This window comes from Oncorhynchus nerka, linkage group LG9b, assembly GCF_034236695.1.
Source record: "Oncorhynchus nerka isolate Pitt River linkage group LG9b, Oner_Uvic_2.0, whole genome shotgun sequence".
Lineage (NCBI taxonomy): Eukaryota > Metazoa > Chordata > Actinopteri > Salmoniformes > Salmonidae > Oncorhynchus > Oncorhynchus nerka.
The window spans coordinates 31,523,693-31,540,154 of record NC_088424.1 but is presented as its reverse complement, the minus strand read 5'-3'; positions in this window follow the sequence as shown (position 1 = coordinate 31,540,154).

Here is a 16,462-nt window from a genome sequence, read left to right as displayed (position 1 = left end):
TCTCTAGACCTCTGGACCACTCCAGCCCTCTGGACCTCTCCAGCCCTCTCTAGCCCCCTGGACCATTCCAGTCCTCTCTAGACCTCTGGACCACTCCAGCCCTCTGGACCACTCCAGCCCTCTCTACACCTCTGGACCACTCCAGCGCTCTCTAGACCTCTGGACCACTCCAGCACCTCTGGACCACTCCAGCTCTCTCCAGCCCTCTGGACCACTCCAGCCCTCTCTAGACCTCTGGACCACTCCAGCCCTCTGGACCACTCCAGCCATCTCTAGCCCTCTGGACCACCAGCCCTCTGGACCACTGCAGACCTCTCTAGCCCTCTGGACCACTCTAGCCCTCTGGACCACTGCAGCCCTCTCTAGCCCCCTGGACCACTCCAGCCCTCTCTAGCCCTATGGACCTTGCAGCCCTCTGGACCACTCCAACCCTCTGGACCACTCCAGCCCTCTCTAGACCTCTGGACCACTCCAGCCCTCTGGACCACTCCAGCTCTCTCTAGCCCTCTGGACCACTCCAGCCCTCTGGACCACTCCAGACCTCTCTAGCCCTCTGGACCACTCCAGCCCTCTCCTGACCTCTGGACCACTCCAACCTTCTGGACCACTCCAGCCCTCTATAGCCCTCTGTACCACTCCAGCCCTCTCCTGACCTCTGGACCACTGCAGCCCTCTGGACCACTCAAGCCCTCTCTAGACCTCTGGACCAATCCAGCCCTCTGGACCACTCCAGCCCACTCCAGCCCTCTGGACCACTCCAGCCCTCTCTAGCCCTCTGGAACACTGCAGCCCTCTGGACCACTCCAACCTTCTGGACCACTGCAGCCCTCTCTAGCCCCCTGGACCACTCCAGCCCTCTCTAGCCCTCTGGAACACTGCAGCCCTCTGGACCACTCCAACCTTCTGGACCACTGCAGCCCTCTCTAGCCCCCTGGACCACTCCAGCCCTCTCTAGCCCTATGGACCACTCCAGCCCTCTGGACTACTCCAACCCTCTGGACCACTCCAGCTCTCTCTAGCCCTCTGGACCACTCCAGCCCTCTGGACCACTCCAGCACTCTCTAGACCTCTAGACCACTCCAGCCCTCTCTAGCCCTATGGACCTCTGCAGCCCTCTCCTGACCTCTGGACCACCCTAGCCCCCTGGACCACTCCAGCCCTCTCTAGCCCTATGGACCACTGCAGCCCTCTGGACTACTCCAACCCTCTGGACCACTCCAGCTCTCTCTAGCCCTCTGGACCACTCCAGCCCTCTGGACCACTCCAGCCCTCTCTAGACCACTCCAGCCCTCTCTAGACCTCTGGACCACTCCAGCCTTCTGGACCACTCCAGCCCTCTCTAGCCCTCTGGACCACCCTACTCCTCTGGACCACTGCAGCCCTCTCCTGACCTCTGGACCACCCTAGCCCTCTGGACCACTGCAGCCCTCTCCTGACCTCTGGACCACTCCAGCCTTCTGGACCCCTCCAGCCCTGTCTAGACCTCTGGACCCCTCCAGCCCTCTCTAGACCTCTGGACCACTCCAGCCCTCTGGACCCCTCCAGCCCTCTGGACCACTTCAGCCCTCTCTAGACCTCTGGACCACTCCAGCCCTCTGGACCACTCTCTAGACCTCTGCACCACTCCAGCTCTCTCAAGACCTCTGGACCACTCCAGCCCTCTGGACCATTCCAGCCCTCTCTAGCCCTCTGGACCACCCTACTCCTCTGGACCACTGCAGCCCTCTCCTGACCTCTGGACCACCCTAGCCCTCTGGACCACTGCAGCCCTCTCCTGACCTCTGGACCACTCCAGCCTTCTGGACCCCTCCAGCCCTGTCTAGACCTCTGGACCCCTCCAGCCCTCTCTAGACCTCTGGACCACTCCAGCCCTCTGGACCCCTCCAGCCCTCTGGACCACTCCAGCCCTCTCTTGACCTCTGGACCACTCCAGCCCTCTGGACCACTCTCTAGACCTCTGCACCACTCCAGCTCTCTCAAGACCTCTGGACCACTCCAGCCCTCTGGACCATTCCAGCCCTCTCTAGACCTCTGGACCACTCCAGCCCTCTGAACCACTCCAGCCATCTCTAGCCCTCTGGACCACTCTAGCCCTCTGGACCACTCCAGCCCTCTGGACCACTGCAGACCTCTCTAGCCCTCTGGACCACCCTAGCCCTCTGGACCACTGCAGCCCTCTCTAGCCCCCTGGACCACTGCAGCCCTCTCCTGACCTCTGGACCACTCCAGCCTTCTGGACCACTCCAGCCCTCTCTAGCCCTCTGGACCACCCTACTCCTCTGGACCACTGCAGCCCTCTCCTGACCTCTGGACCACCCTAGCCCTCTGGACCACTCAAGCCCTCTCTAGCCCTATGGACCACTGCAGCCCTCTGGACCACTCCAACCCTCTGGACCACTCCAGCCTTCTCTAGACCTCTGGACCACTCCAGCCCTCTGGACCACTCCAGCCCCTCACTGCCCTCTGGACCACTCCAGCCCTCTCTGACCCTCTGGACCACTCCAACCCTCTCTCTAGACCTCTGGACCACTCCACCCTCTCTAACCTCTGGACCACTCCAGCCTCTGGACCACTCCAGCCCTCTGGACCACTCCAGCCTTCTCTAACCCTCTGGACCACTCCAGCCCTCTCTAGACCTCTGGACCACTCCAGCCCTCTGGACCACTCCAGCCCCTCCTAGCCTCTGGACCACTCCAGCCCTCTCTAGACCTCTGGACCACTGGACCACTCCCCTCTGGACCACTCCAGCCCAGCCCTCTAGACCCTCAGACCATTCCAGCCCTCTCTAGACCTCTGGACCACTCCAGCCCTCTCTAGCCCCTGGACCATTCCAGTCCTCTCAGACCTCTGGACCACTCCAGCCCTCTGGACCACTCCAGCCCTCTCTACACCTCTGGACCACCCCAGCCCTCTCTAGACCTCTGGACCACTCCAGCCCTCTCTACACCTCTGGACCACTCCAGCCCTCCAGCCCTCTGGACCACTCCAGCCTCTCTAGACCTCTGGACCACTCCAGCCCTCTGGACCACTCCAGCCCTCTCTAGCCCTCTGGACCACTGCAGCTCTCAGACCCTCAGACCTCTCAGCCCTCTGGACCACTCAGCCCTCTGGACCACTCCAGCCCTCTCTAGACCTCTGGACCACTCCAGCCTCTCTAGCCCTCTGGACCACTCCAGCCCTCTGGACCACTCCAGCCCTCTGGACCACTCCAGCCCTCTCTAGACCTCTGGACCAGCCTCCAGCCCTCTGGACCACTCCAGCCCTCTGACCACTCTCAGACCTCTGACCAGCTCCAGCCCTCTGGACCACTCCAGCCCTCTCTAGCCCTCTGGACCACTCCAGCCCTCTGGACCACTGCAGACCCTCCAGCCCTCTGGACCACTCTAGCCCTCTGGACCACTGCAGCCCTTCTCTAGCCCCCTGGACCACTCCAGCCCTCTCTAGCCCTCTGGACCACTGCAGCCCTCTGGACCACTCCAACCCTCTGGACCACTCCAGCCCTCTCTAGCCCTCTGGACCACTCCAGCCCTCTGGACCACTCCAGCCTCTCAGCCCTCTAGCCCTCTGGACCACTCCAGACCCTGGACCACTCCAGCCCTCTGGACCACTCCAGCCCTCTCCAGCCCTCTGGACCACTCCAGCCCTCTCTAGCCCTCTGGACCACTCCAGCCTCTCTAGACCACTCTGGACCTTCTCCAGACCTCTGGACTCTCCAGCCCTCTGGACCACTCCAGCCCTCTCTAGCCCTCTGGACCACTCCAGCCCTCTCTCTAGCCCTCTGGACCACTCCAGCCCTCTGGACCACTCCAACCCTCTGGACCACTCCAGCCCTCTCTAGACCTCTGGACCACTCCAGCCCTCTGGACCACTCCAGCCCTCTGGACCACTCCAGCCCTCTCAGCCCTGGACCTCTCCAGCCCTCTAGACCTCTGGACCACTCCAGCCCTCTAGACCTCTCCAGCCCTCTCTAGCCCTCTGGACCACTGCAGCCCTCTCTACTCCAGCCCTCTGGACCACTCCAGCCCTCTCTAGCCCTCTGGACCACTCCAGCCCTCTGGACCACTCCAGACCACTCCAGCCCTCTCTAGACCTCTGGACCACTCCAGCCCCTCTGAGACCTCTGGACCCTCCTAGCCCTCTGGACCACTCCAGCCCTCTCTAGCCCTCTGGACCACTCCAGCCCTCTGGACCACTCCAGCCCTCTCTAGACCTCTGGACCACTCCAGCCCTCTGGACCACTCCAGCCCTCTCTAGCCCTCTGGACCACTCCAGCCCTCTCTAGACCTCTGGACCACTCCAGCCCTCTCTAGACCTCTGGACCACTCCAGCCCTCTCCAGCCCTCTGGACCACTCCATCCCTCTCTAGCCCTCTGGACCACTCCAGCCCTCTGGCCCACTCCAGCCATCTCTAGCCCTCTGGACCACTCCAGCCCTCTGAACAACTCCAGCCCTCTCTAGCCCTCTGGACCACTCCAGCCCTCTGGACCACTCCAGCCCTCTCTAGACCTCTGGACCACTCCAGCCCTCTCTAGCCCTCTGGACCACTCCAGCCCTCTGGACCACTCCAGCCCTCTGGACCACTCCAGCCCTCTCTAGACCTCTGGACCACTCCAGCCCTCTGGACCACTCCAGCCTCTCTAGCCCTCTGGACCACTCCAGCCCTCTCTGACCCTCTGGACCAGCCCTCTGGACCACTCCAGCCCTCTCTAGCCCTCTGGACCACTCCAGCCCTCTGGACCACTCCAGAGCCCTCTGGACCACTCCAGCCCTCTGGACCACTCCAGCCCTCTCAGACCTCTGGACCACTCCAGCCCTCTCTGGACCCTCCACCTCTGGACCCTCCAGCCCTCTCTAGACCTCTGGACCACTCCAGCCCTCTCAGCCCTCTGGACCACTCCAGCCCTCTCTAGACCTCTGGACCACTCCAGCTCCTCTCAGCCCTCTGGACCACTCCAGCCCTCTCTGGACCTCTCCAGCCCTCTCAGACCTCTGGACCACTCCAGCCCTCTGGACCACTCCAGCCCTCTGGACCACTCCAGACCCTCTCAGCCCTCTGGACCACTCCAGCCCTCTCTAGCCCTCTGGACCACTCCAGCCCTCTGACCCTCCAGCCTCTCCCTCTGGACCACTCCAGCCCTCTCTAGACCTCTGACCACTCCAGCCCTCTCTAGACCTCTGGACCACTCCAGCCCTCTGGACCACTCCAGCCCTCTCTAGCCCTCTGGACCACTCCAGCCCTCTCTCCAGACCCTCTGGACCACTCCAGCCCCTCTAGACCTCTGACCCTCCAGCAGCCCTCTGGACCACTCCAGCCCTCTGACCACTCCAGCCCTCTCAGCCCTCTGGACCACTCCAGCCCTCTGGACCACTCCAGCCCTCTCTAGACCTCTGGACCACTCCAGCCCTCTGGACCACTGCAGCCCTCTCTAGCCCTCTGACCACTCCAGCCCTCTCTAGCCCTCTGGACCACTCCAGCCCTCTGGACCACTCCAGCCTGACCTCTAGCCCTCTGGACCACTCCAGCCCTCTCCAGCCTCTGGACCACTCCAGCCCTCTCTAGCCCTCTGGACCACTCCAGCCCTCTGGACCACTCCAGCCCTCTGACCACTCCAGCCCACTCCAGCCCTCTGGACCACTCCAGTCCTCTGACCACTCCAGCCCTCTGACCACTCTGGACCACTCCAGCCCTCTGGACCACTCCAGCCCTCTGGACCACTGCAGCTCTCTAGACCTCTGGACCTCTCTAGACCTCTGGACCACTCCAGCCCTCTCTAGCCCTCTGGACCACTCCAGCCCTCTCCAGCCTCTGGACCACTCCAGCCCTCTCTAGCCCTCTGGACCACTCCAGCCCTCTGGACCACTGCAGCCCTCTCTAGCCCCTCTGGACCACCAGCCCCTCTGACCACTCCAGCCCTCTCTAGACCTCTGACCACTCCAGCCCTCTGACCACTCCAGCCCTCTGACCTCTGGACCAGCCCTCTGACCACTCCAGCCCTCTGGACCACTCCAGCCCTCTCTCCAGCCCTCTGGACCACTCCAGCCCTCTAGACCTCTGGACCACTCCAGCCCTCTCTCCAGACCTCTGACCACTCCAGCCCTCTCAGCCCTCTGGACCACTCAGCCCTCTGGACCACTCCAGCCCCTCTCCAGACCTCTGGACCACTCCAGCCCTCTCAGCCCTCTGGACCTCTGCAGCCCTCCTGACCTCTGGACCACTCCAGCCCTCTGGACCACTCCAGCCCTCTCTAGCCCTCTGGACCACTCCAGCCCCTCTAGACCTCTGGACCAGCCCTCTCTAGCCCTCTGGACCACTCCAGCCCTCTGACCACTCCAGCCTCTGACCTCTCCAGCCCTCTGGACCACTCCAGCCCTCTGACCAATGCAGCCTCTGGACCACTCCAGCCCTCTCTAGACCTCTGGACCACTCCAGCCCTCTGGACCACTCCAGCCCTCTGGACCACTCCAGCTCTCTCTAGACCTCTGGACTACTCCAGCCCTCTGGACCACTCCAGCCCTCTCTAGACCTCTGGACTACTCCAGCCCTCTGGACCACTCCAGCCCTCTGGACCACTGCAGACCTCTCTAGCCCTCTGGACCACTCCAGCCCTCTGGACCACTCCAGCCCTCTCTAGCCCTCTGGACCACTCCAGCCCCTCTAGCCTCTGGACCACTCCAGCCCTCTGACCACTCCAGCCCTCTGACCACTCCAGCCCTCTGACCACTCCAGCCCTCTGGACCACTGCAGCCCTCTGGACCACCCTCTCAGCCCTCTGGACCACTCCAGCCCTCTGGACCACTCCAGCCCTCTGGACCACTCCAGCCCTCTCAGCCCTCTGGACCACTCCAGCCCTCTGGACCACTGCCCTCAACACTCTCAGACCTCTGGACCACTCCAGCCCTCTCTGGACCTCTGGACCACTGCAGCCCTCTCCTGACCTCTGGACCACTCCAGCCTTCTGGACCACTCCAGCCCTCTCTAGCCCTCTGGACCACTCCAGCCCTCTCTAGACCTCTGGACCACTCCAGCCCTCTCTAGACCTCTGGACCACTCCAGCCCTCTGGACCACTCCAGCCCTCTCTAGACCTCTGGACCACTCCAGCCCTCTGGACCACTCCAGCCCTCTCTAGCCCTCTGGACCACTCCAGCCCTCTCTAGACCTCTGGACCACTCCAGCCCTCTGGACCACTCCAGCCCTCTCTAGCCCTCTGGACCACTCCAGCCCTCTGGACCACTCCAGCCCTCTCCAGCCCTCTGGACCACTCCAGCCCTCTGGACCACTGCAGCCCTCCTTAGCCCCCTGGACCACTCCAGCCCCCTGGACCACTCTAGCCCTCTGGACCACTCCAGCCCTCTCTAGCCCTCTGCACCACTGCAGCCCTCTGACCTCTCCAGCCCCCTGGACCACTCCAGTCCTCTCTAGACCCCTGGATCACTCCAGCCCTCTCCAGCCCTCTGGACCACTCCAGCCTCTCTAACCCTCTGGACCACTCCAGCCCTCTGGACCACTCCAGCCCTCTGACCTAGCCCTCTGGACCACTCTAGCCCTCTGGACCACTCCAGCCCCTCTGACCACTCCAGCCCTCTCTAGACCTCTGGACCACTCCAGCCCTCTGGACCACTCCAGCCTCTCTAGCCCTCTGGACCACTCCAGCCCTCTGGACCACTCCAACCCTCTGGTCCACTCCAGCCCTCTCTAGCCCTCTGGACCACTCCAGCCCTCTGGACCACTCCAGCCCTCTAGACCTCTGGACCACTCCTCTCTAGACCTCTGGACCACTCCAGCCCTCTCTAGCCCTCTGGACTCCAGCCCTCTCTAGACCTCTGGACCACTCCAGCCCTCTGACCACTCAGCCCTCCAGCCCTCTGGACCACTCCAGCCCTCTCTAGACCTCTGGACCACCAGCCCTCTCAGCACCTCTGACCACTCCAGCCTCTCCAGCCCTCTGACCACTCCAGTCCTCTCTAGACCTCTGGACCACTCCATCCCTCTCCAGCCCTCTGGACCACTCAGCCCTCTCTGCCCTCTGGACCACTCCAGCCCTCTGGACCACTCCAGCCCTCTCTGAGCCCTCTGGACCACTCCAGCCCTCTCCTGACCTCTGGACCACTCCAGCCTTCTGGACCACTCCAGCCCTCTCTAGCCCTCTGGACCACTCCAGTCCTCTCTAGCCCTCTGGACCCTCCAGCCCTCTGGACCTCTGACCACTCCAGCCCTCTGGACCACTCCAGCCCTCTCTCCAGACCTCTGACCACTCCAGCCCCTCAGACCTCTGGACCACTCCAGCCCTCTCAACCCTCTGACCCCTCCAGTCCTCTCAGACCTCTGGACCACTCCAGCCCTCTGGACCACTCCAGCCTCTAGCCCTCTGGACCACTCCAGCCCTCTGGACCACTCCAGCCCTCTAGCCCTCCAGCCCTCTCCAGCCCTCTGGACCACTGCAGACCTCTCCAGCCCTCTGGACCACTCCAGCCCTCTGGACCACTCCAGCCCTCTCTCTAGCCCTCTGGACCACTCCAGCCCCTCTAGCCCTCTGGACCACTGCAGCCCTCTGGACCACTCCAGCCCTCTGGACCACTCCAGCCCTCTCTAGACCTCTGGACCACTCCAGCCCTCTGGACCACTCCAGCCCTCTCTAACCCTCTGGACCACTCCAGCCCTCTGGACCACTCCAGCCTCTGACCACTCTAACCCTCTGGACCACTCCAGCCCTCTGACCACTCCAGCCCTCTGGACCACTCCAGCCCTCTCTAGACCCTCTGGACCACTCCAGCCCTCTGGACCACTCCAGCCCTCTCTAGCCCTCTGGACCACTGCAGCCCTCTGGACCACTCCAGCCCTCTGGACCACTCCAGCCCTCTCTAGACCTCTGGACCACTCCAGCCCTCTGGACCACTCCAGCCCTCTCTAGACCTCTGGACCACTCCACTCTCAGCCCTCTGACCACTCCAGCCCTCTCTAGCCCTCTGGACCATTCCAGCCCTCTAGACCTCTGGACCACTCCAGCCCTCTGACCACTCCAGCCCCTCTACACCTCTGACCACTCCAGCCCTCTCTAGACCTCTGGACCACTCCAGCCCTCTGGACCACTCCAGCCCTCTCTCCAGCCCTCTGGACCACTCCAGCCTCTCTAGACCTCTGGACCACTCCAGCCCTCTGGACCACTCCAGCCTCTCTAGACCTCTGGACCACTCCAGCCCTCTCTAGCCCTCTGGAGCCCTCTGACCTCCAGCCCTCTGGACCACTCCACCCTCTCCAGCCCTCTGGACCACTCCAGCCCTCTCTAGACCTCTGGACCACTCCAGCCCTCTTTAACCCTCTGGACCACTCCAGCCCTCTGACCACTCCAGCCCTCTCTGACCTCTGGACCACTCCAGCCCTCTGAACCACTCAGACCTCTCAGCCCTCTGGACCACTCCAGCCCTCTCAGCCCTCTGGACCACTCCAGCCCTCTGGACCACTGCAGCCCCAGACCTCTAGCCCTCTGGACCACTCCAGCCCTCTGGACCACTGCAGCCCTCTAGCCCCCTGGACCTCCAGCCTCTCAGCCCTCTGGACCCCTGCAGCCCTCTGGACCACTCCAGCCCTCTGGACCCCTCCAGACCACTCCAGCCCTCTGGACCACAGCCCTCTCAGCCCTCTGGACCACTCCAGCCCTCTCTAGACCTCTGGACCACTCCAGCCCTCTCCTAACCCTCTGACCACTCCAGCCCTCTGAACCACTCCAGCCCTCTCAGCCCTCTGGACCACTCCAGCCCTCTGACCACTCCAGCCCTCTCTAGCCCTCTGGACCACTCCAGCCCTCCAGCCCTCTGGACCACTCCAGCCCTCTGACCACTGCAGCCCTCTCTAGCCCTCTGGACCCTCCAGCCCTCTGACCACTCCAGCCCTCTCAGCCCTCTGGACCACTCCAGCCCTCTCTAGCCCTCTGGACCTCTGACCTCTGGACCACTCCAGCCTTCTCTAGACCTCTGGACCACTCCAGCCCTCTGGACCACTCCAGCCCTCTCTAGCCCTCTGGACCACTCCAGCCCTCTCCTGACCTCTGGACCACTCCAGCCCTCTGGACCACTGCAGCCCTCTCTAGCTCTCTGGACCACTCCAGCCCTCTCTAGCACTCTGGACCACTCCAGCCCTCTCCAGCCCTCTGGACCACTGCAGCCCTCTCCAGCCCTCTGGACCACTCCAGCCCTCTCTAGCCCTCTGGACCACTCCAGCCCTCTGGACCACTCCAGCCCTCTCTAGCCCTCTGGACCACTCCAGCCCTCTGGACCACTCCAGCCCTCTCCAGACCTCTGGACCACTCCAGCCCTCTGACCACTCCAGCCTCTCTAGCCCTCTGGACCACTCCAGCCCTCTGGACCACTCCAGCCCTCTCTAGACCTCTGGACCACTCCAGTCCTTCTCTAGACCTCTGGACCACTCCAGCCCCTCTAGCCCCCTGGACCATTCCAGTCCTCTCTAGACCTCTGGACCACTCCAGCCCTCTGGACCACTCCAGCCCTCTCACACCTCTGGACCACTCCAGCCCTCTAGACCTCTGGACCACTCCAGCCCTCTGGACCTCTGGACCACTCCAGCCTCTCCAGCCCTCTGGACCACTCCAGTCCTCTCTAGACCTCTGGACCACCCAGCCCTCTGGACCACTCCAGCCATCTCTAGCCTTCTGGACCACTCCAGCCCTCTGACCACTGCAGACCTCTCTAGCCCTCTGCCCACTCTAGCCCTCTGGACCACTGCAGCCTCTCTAGCCCCTGGACCACTCCAGCCCTCTCTGGACCTTGCAGCCCTCTGGACCACCAACCCTCTGGACCACTCCAGCCCTCTCTAGACCTCTGGACCACTCCAGCCCTCTGGACCACTCCAGCCTCTCTAGCACTCTGGACCACTGCAGCTCTCCACCCTCTGGACCACTCCAGCCTTCTCTAGCCCTCTGGACCACTCCAGCCCTCTGGACCAGCCCTCCAGCCCTCTGGACCACTCCAGCCCTCTCTAGACCTCTGGACCACTCCAGCCCTCTGAACCACTCCAGCCCTCTCTAGCCCTCTGGACCACTCCAGCCCTCTGGACCACTGCAGACCTCTCTAGCCCTCTGGACCACCCTAGCCCTCTGGACCACTGCAGCCCTCTCTAGCCCCCTGGACCACTCCAGCCCTCTCTAGCCCTATGGACCACTGCAGCCCTCTGGACCACTCCAACCCTCTGGACCACTCCAGCCCTCTCTAGACCTCTGGACCACTCCAGCCCTCTGGACCACTCCAGCCTTCTCTAACCTCTGGACCACTCCAGCCCTCTGGACCACTCTAACCCTCTGACCACTCTAACCCTCTGGACCACTCCAGCCCTCTGGACCTCTGGACCACTCCAGCCTTCTGACCACTCCAGCCCTCTGGACCACTCCAGCCTTCTCTGACCTCTGGACCACTCCAGCCCTCTCTAGACCTCTGGACCACTCCAGCCCTCTGACCACTCCAGCCCTCTCTAGACCTCTGGACCACTCCAGCCCCTCTAGCCCTCTGGACCACTGCAGCCTCTGGACCACTCCAACCTCTGGACCACTCCAGCCCTCTCTAGCCTCTGACCACTCCAGCCCTCTGGACCACTCCAGCCCTCTCTAGACCTCTGGACCATTCCAGTCCCTTCTAGACCTCTGGACCACTCCAGCCCTCTCTAGCCCCCTGGACCATTCCAGTCCTCTCAGACCTCTGGACCACTCCAGCCCTCTGGACCACTCCAGCCCTCTCTGACCTCTGGACCACTCCAGCCCTCTCTAGACCTCTGGACCACTCCAGCCTTCCTACTCTCTCCAGCCTCTCCAGCCCTCTGGACCACTCCAGTCCTCTCTAGACCTCTGGACCACTCCAGCCTCTGGACCACTCCAGCCATCTCTAGCCCTCTGGACCACTGCAGCCCTCTGGACCACTGCAGACCCTCAGCCCTCTGGACCACTCTAGCCCTCTGGACCACTGCAGCCCTCTCTAGCCCCCTGGACCACTCCAGCCCTCTCTAGCCCTCTGGACCTTGCAGCCCTCTGACCACTCCAGCCCTCTGGACCACTCCAGCCCTCTCTAGACCTCTGGACCACTCCAGCCCTCTGGACCACTCCAGCCCTCTCTAGCCTCTGGACCACTGCAGCCCTCTCTGGACCACTCCAGCCTCTCTAACCCTCGACCACTCCAGCCCTCTGGACCACTCCAGCCCTCTGGACCACTCCAGCCCTCTCTAGCCCTCTGGACCACTCCAGCCCTCTGACCACTCCAGCCCTCTCTAGCCCTCTGGACCACTCCAGCCTCTCTCTAGCCCTCTGGACCACTCCAGCCCTCTGGACCACTCCAGACCTCTCTAGCCCTCTGGACCACTCCAGCCCTCTCTAGACCTCTGGACCACTCCAGCCCTCTGACCACTCCAGCCCTCTAGCCCTCTGACCACTCCAGCCCTCTCTGACCTCTGGACCACTGCAGCCCTCTGGACCACTCCAGCCCTCTCAATCCAGCCCTCTGGACCACTCCAGCCCACTCCAGCCCTCTGACCACTCCAGCCCTCTCTAGCCCTCTGGAACACTGCAGCCCTCTGACCACTCCAACCTTCTGGACCACTGCAGCCCTCTCTAGCCCCCTGGACCACTCCAGCCCTCTCTAGCCCTATGGACCACTCCAGCCCTCTGGACTACTCCAACCCTCTGGACCACTCCAGCTCTCTCTAGCCCTCTGGACCACTCCAGCCCTCTGAACCACTCCAGCACTCTCTAGACCTCTAGACCACTCCAGCCCTCTCTAGCCCTGGACCTCTGCAGCCCTGTCCTGACCTCTGGACCACCCAGCCCTCTGGACCATTGCAGCCCTCTAGCCCTGGACCACTGCAGCCCTCTGGACTACTCCAACCCTCTGGACCACTCCAGCTCTCTCTAGCCCTCTGGACCACTCCAGCCCTCTGGACCACTCCAGCCCTCTCTAGACCTCTAGACCACTCCAGCCCTCTCTAGACCTCTGGACCACTCTAGCCCTCTGGACCACTGCAGCCCTCTCCAGCCCTCTGGACCACTCCAGCCTTCTGGACCACTCCAGCCCTCTGGACCTCTGACCACTCCAGCCCTCTGGACCACTCCAGCCCTCTCTAGCACCTCTGACCACTCCAGCCTCTCTCTAGACCTCTGGACCACTCCAGCCTTCTCTAGACCTCTGGACCACTCCAGCCTCTCCAGACCTCTGGACCACTCCAGTCCTCCTAGACCTCTGGACCACTCCAGCCCTCTGACCACTCCAGCCCTCTGGACCACTGCAGCCCCTGACCACTGCAGACCTCTCTAGCCCTCTGGACCACTCCAGCCCTCTGGACCACTCCAGCCCTCTCTAGCCCCCTGACCACTCCAGTCCCTCTCTAGACCTCTGGACCACTCCAGCCCTCTGACCACTCCAGCCTCTCTACACCTCTGGACCACTCCAGCTCTCTAGACCTCTGGACCACTCCAGCCTCTCTAGACCTCTGGACCACTCCAGCCCTCTCCAGCCCTCTGGACCACTCCAGTCCTCTCTAGACCTCTGGACCACTCCAGCCCTCTGACCACTCCAGCCATCCTAGCCCTTCTGGACCACTCCAGCCCTCTGACCACTGCAGACCTTCTAGCCCTCTGACCACTCTAGCCCTCTGGACCACCAGCCCTCTCTAGCCTCTGGACCACTCCAGCCCTCTCTAGCCCTCTGGACACTCCAGCCCTCTGGACCTCTCCAGCCTCTCCAGACCACTCCAGCCTCTCTAGACCTCTGGACCACTCCAGCCCTCTCCAGCCCTCTGGACCACTCCAGTCCTCTCTGACCTCTGGACCACTCCAGCCCTCTGGACCACTCCAGCCATCTCTAGCCCTCTGGACCACTCCAGCCCTCTGGACCACTGCAGAGAGCCCTCTGGACCACTCCAGCCCTCTGACCCTCAGCCCTCTCTAGACCTCTGGACCACTCCAGCCCTCTCTAGCCCTATGGACCTCTGCAGCCCTCTGGACCACTCCACCCTCTGGACAATTCCAGCCCTCTCTAGCCTCTGGACCACTCCAGCCCTCTGACCACTCCAGCCTCTCAGCGACCTCTGGACCACTCCAGCCCTCTGGACCACTCCAGCCCTCTCTAGCCCTCTGGACCACTCCAGCCCTCTCTGACCTCTGGACCACTCCAGCCCTCTGACCACTCCAGCCCTCTCTAGCCTCTGGACCACTCCAGCCCTCTCTAGACCTCTGGACCACTCCAGCCCTCTCTGAGCCTCTCTGACCACTCCAGCCCCTCTGGACCACTCCAGCCTTCTCTAACCCTCTGGACCACTCCAGCCCTCTGGACCACCCAGCCCTCTGACCCTCCAGCCCTCTGGACCACTCCAGCCCTCTCTAGCCCTCTGGACCACTCCAGCCCTCTGACCACTCCAGCCCCTCTAGCCCTCTGACCACTCCAGCCCTCTGGACCACTGCAGACCCTCTAGCCCTCTGGACCACTCCAGCCCTCTGGACCACTCCAGCCCTCTCTAGCCCTCTGACCACTCCAGCCTCTCTAGCCCTATGGACCACTGCAGCCCTCTGGACCATTCCAAGCCCTCTGACCACTCCAGCCCTCTCTAGACCTCTGGACCACTCCAGCCCTCTGGACCACTCCAGCCTCTCTAACCCTCTGGACCACGCCAGCCCTCTGGACCACTCTAACCCTCTCTAACCCTCTGACCACTCCAGCCTCTAACCCTCTGACCACTCCAGCCCTCTGGACCACTCCAGCCCTCTGGACCACTCCAGCCTTCTCTAGACCTCTGGACCACTCCAGCCCTCTCTAGACCTCTGACCACCTCCAGCCCTCTGGACCTCCAGCCCTCTCTAGCCCCCTGGACCACTCCAGCCCTCTCTAGCCCTCTGGACCACTCCAGCCCTCTGGACCACTCCAGCCCTCTGGACCACTCCAGCTCTCTCTAGCCCTCTGGACCACTCCAGCCCTCTGGACCACTCCAGCCCTCTCTAGACCTCTAGACCATTCCAGTCCTCTAGACCTCTGGACCACTCCAGCCCTCTCTAGCCCCCTGGACCATTCCAGCCCTCTCTAGACCTCTGACCCACTCCAGCCCTCTGACCACTCCAGCCCTCTCTAGCACCTCTGGACCACTCCAGCCCTCTGGACCACTCCAGCCATCTCTCTAGCCCTCTGGACCACTGCAGCCCTCTGGACCACTGCAGCCCTCTCTAGCCCTCTGGACCACTCCAGCCCTCTGACCACTGCAGCCCTCTCTAGCCCCCTGGACCACTCCAGCCCTCTCTAGACCTCTGGACACTGCAGCCCTCTGACCACTCCAGCCCTCTGACCACTCCAGCCCTCTCAGACCTCTGACCACTCCAGCCCTCTGGACCACTCCAGCCTCTCTAGCACTCTGGACCACTCCAGCCCACTCCAGACCCTCTGGGCCACTCCAGCCTTCTCTAACCCTCTGGACCACTCCAGCCCTCTCTGACCACTCCAGCCCTCTGGACCACTCCAGCCCTCTCTAGCCCTCTGGACCACTCCAGCCCTCTGACCACTCCAGCCCTCTCTAGACCTCTGGACCACTCCAGCCCTCTGAACCACTCCAGCCCTCTCTAGCCCTCTGGACCACTCCAGCCCTCTGACCACTCCAGACCCTCTAGCCCTCTGACCACCCAGCCCTCTGACCACTGCAGCCCTCTCTAGCCCCCTGGACCACTCAGCCCTCTCTAGCCCTCTGGACCACTCCAGCCCTCTGGACCATTCCAACCTCTGACCACTCCAGCCTTCTCTAGACCTCTGACCACTCCAGCCCTCTGGACCACTCCAGCCTCTCTAACCTCTGGACCACTCCAGCCCTCTGACCACTCTGGACCTCTCCAGCCCTCTGACCACTCCAGCCTCTCTAGACCTCTGGACCACTCCAGCCTTCTGACCACTCCAGCCCTCTGACCACTCCAGCCTTCCTAGACCTCTGGACCACTCCAGCCTCTCTAGACCTCTGACCACCCAGCCCTCTGACCACTCCAGCCCTCTCTAGCCCTCTGGACCACTCCAGCCCTCTCTAGCCCTATGGACCACTGCAGACCTCTGACCTCCAACCCTCTGACCACTCCAGCCTCTCTAGCCCTCTGACCACTCCAGCCCTCTGACCACTCCAGCCCTCTCTAGACCTCTAGACCATTCCAGTCCTTCTAGACCTCTGACCACTCCAGCCCTCTCTAGCCCCCTGGACCATTCCAGTCCTCTCTAGACCTCTGGACCACTCCAGCCCTCTGACCACTCCAGCCCTCTCTAGACCTCTGGACCACTCCAGCCTCTCTAGACCTCTGGACCACTCCAGCCTTCTCTAGCACCTCTGACCACTCCAGCTCTCTCCAGCCCTCTGACCACTCCAGTCCTCTCTAGACCTCTGACCACTCCAGCCCTCTGACCACTCCAGCCATCTCTAGCCTTCTGACCACTGCAGCCCTCTGACCACTG